Raw genomic sequence first — 3,397 nt, forward strand, 5'->3', positions numbered from 1 at the left:
TTACCTGTATCAGTTTGAGATCATTTGCCACCTTGTTCTCTTTACCTTTTATGTACCTAATCTCGAAGTCAAACTCGCTGATCGTGGCCAACCATATAGCCTCCGTGGCTTTAGAATATGTTTTTTCAAACAAATACCTTCGGTGTGCTCATCTTGTAAGGTGCTTTTTATGTTGGAGCTTCCCCTGACACGAACTCAATAGGAAATTCTACCTCCCTCTGATGTGGACACTCTATAATTTCCTCAGGAAACACATCCCTGAACTGCTATATAACTGGCTGTCTTCTCAAAACATCTGCATCCTCAACCTGCTTACCCTTATCACTAGAAATGTGCACTGCAAATAAATTACAACCTTTCCTATGGCTATGCTTTGCTTGAATAACTGTTACACAATATTTTCTCATGTCTCGTGTTCACTTCCCATGCCATATCCTAGATTACCAAAACATTGAATACTATGTATAATGTCCGTCATGATATATAGACCAAAACCTCCTTGAAATCATTCTGGAGAAAGTTGCCTTAAAACCTAATTTTTGGCATGAGCACATTTATATCCACTTCCTACCTATGCTGATGGAAGGTTGCTCAGTTAGACACTCACACTGCCAGCATGGGTATTCATAGGAAAATTCATGTTGAACTCCTTCTAGCAGGCTTTTCCAAACTAGAGGAGAAGCTTCGCTCACTAGAACCTTCGAGAATAACAAGATGGATATTTGTTGTTGTTGATATGGTCAAGCTCTTGAATTTGGGCCTATTTATCTTATCATCATGGGATTTCCCCTTGATATGTAGACCTTCCTCCCTCTTTTTTGGATCCCTTACTCCCTGTCCCCTCCTATAAATTCACCCCCTTCCATTCCCAAATTGTTGGTCATTGATGGTTGCATCCCTATGCTGAGATTATGCTTCCATGCTACCCATTCTAGCTTGGAGAAGGAGTGCTGGAAGTGTCTTTTCTTGGACTTGGACAACCACCCAAAGGAAGGCCTTAGCATCAAGGCATGGGTTGTATGCTTCCCTTTTTAGTTTCTTAATATATACATCTGATGTTCACTTTCCATAATTGTATAAATATTTATGTGGTTAGCTTAATGTTCCTTGATCTGTTAAGTATTTAATGCTTGATATATGTTATATATGCTCTCGTGTCTTGTATAGTACTTTGATCTTCCTTGCAGGTTTTTGGACCTGAGGAACGATTTAGGAGTGAGGCTTGGAGTGAAAGATTCAAAGCCATATATGAGGAATGAGTGATTGGCATGAGAATGAGGTAGGTTCCTCTTTATTATTGCAAATGCCAAGCATAAGTTAGGAATGTGAGTATTAGATTGTTTGGTTTGTTGCTAGACCCACTCATTGGGCTAGAGGGATTGCCTCTATTTGTAGAGGGGATTTTCCTTCATAACAATAACTATCACCATCCTAAATTATGTGGCTTTCTTCTTTCGCTGTAAGACTCTTGGTTCTCCATTTTCATCAACACACTCAATAACATTATCATAATAGTCTATCTTGGTTCTATGAAGATACAACCAGTGCATGCCCAACAACATATTGTATGAACCCAATGGAAATACATTCAAATGTGTTGTGGTAGGCATACCATTCAAGTCAAGTGAAAAAGCCCTTACCCAATGATGAACTCATTTCTTCATACCTTTAGCCAACTGAACTAAAAAATACTCTGCATGCAATTCCTTACTCAAACCACACTTAGCCATCAAGTTAGGACTAACACAGCTATAATTAGAACCAATGTCAATCAAAATAGAAATAACTTGATCACAAAGCTCACCGTCCATCTCATTGATAGATATCTGATGGTATGGTTGAGTGTTATCCAAGCCTGCATAAAGACGTGGAATACTATGACCAGTGTCTCCAACATTTTGTGCCTCCTATGCACTTTATATCTTATGCCTACCACTCTTGTACTATGGACAATCCCTCCTGTGATGATCTCTTGTACAAGTCCAACATTGCATGAGCTCCTTATTCTGCTCCTCAGATATGTGGCCATGTCCTCTATCTGATGCATTGAACCTCGTAAGTGGTGCAACATTCTCCTTCTTACCTACGTCCTATGGTCGTATTCACTTCTTGTCCCAACTTCCTTTGTTCTTTGCATTACCTCTCGAGTCTAGCTTCATCTCAGTTCAGTGCTTTGATTATTCATCGAAATGCTTCAATTTTCGAATGGCCTCCTCCAATGATCTAGGATCACTGAACTCAATCCTATATTTTAATGAAACTAGTAACCCACTAACGAATCTATAAATCTTAGCCTTCTCCTCCTTGAGGTAAGGCACATAAGTCAGCAACTCCAAGAATTTTCTAGTGTACTCATCATCTATCACGGATCCCATCTTTAGGTCATAGAAATCTTTCACCTTGTCATCAAAGTATATTTTTGATAAATACTTCTTGAATATCATTCAAACTCACTCTAAGTCAATTCTTCCTGATTTATACCTCTGGCGTTCTTCACGTCTTCCCACGAAATGTCTACTTTTCCTTTCAGATTGAATGTAGCCACTCTAGCTTTCATGTGCTTTGAATAGTCATGCAATCTGAAGAACTTCTTCATGCCTAGAAACCATGCCTCTGTATCTTGAAAATTCTTTACCTCTCCATCAAAATTAAGTGAATTTTCTTTCTTAAACTCATATGGAAAATACCCCTTATCACTCGTCCTATAAGGATGACACCGATGATGATCATAGTGCTTATCTGAATGAGAACTAGAGTCATACATGTGTCTATCCCTTCTCCTATCCAAAGTGTCCAACAATCTGCCATCTCTAATTCTGTCATCTCTATATGATCTATGACCACCAAGCGATCTATTACCATATGCCCCATTAGTTATATCCTCCTATTTTTGGCTAATCTGAAGCAGTCCACGTCCCTGCAAATTTAAAAAGGTCTAAAGTATGAGTGCATTTACCTCTGCTAACTTTTCATGTGCCTGGATGATTCTATCATTATCTACCTTACAAATCCTTGTTTATTCCTTTAAACTTCTAAGTGTCACTGCCAATTTAGAAGAGTTCCCAACACCATACTGCTCTTAGAATTCATATGGAGAGTCTTTGTAGTAAATCACGTTTCTAGACATTTGATATTTCTTCCTTCAAGGTGTATCATGTCAGGTAAACCAAATCAAAATAAACCAATGTAACTTAGTATAACTTGGGGAGGATGGGGAGGATACCTTGTCTGAAAGATCAAAAAATCAACATGATACGTGTATAGTATAATAATGACAACATATAGAAACATAAAAGATAAGCATATGACCATGCAACTATCATTCTAGCTAGGGTCCAGTCATCAATGCATGACCTCAACAACAATACAAATCGCGACCTCATGCATGAAAACCACC

The sequence above is a fragment of the Pinus tabuliformis genome, chromosome 3_2, assembly GCF_031772625.1.
Source record: "Pinus tabuliformis cultivar Carrire ecotype Pingquan chromosome 3_2, CPIR1, whole genome shotgun sequence".
Lineage (NCBI taxonomy): Eukaryota > Viridiplantae > Streptophyta > Pinopsida > Pinales > Pinaceae > Pinus > Pinus tabuliformis.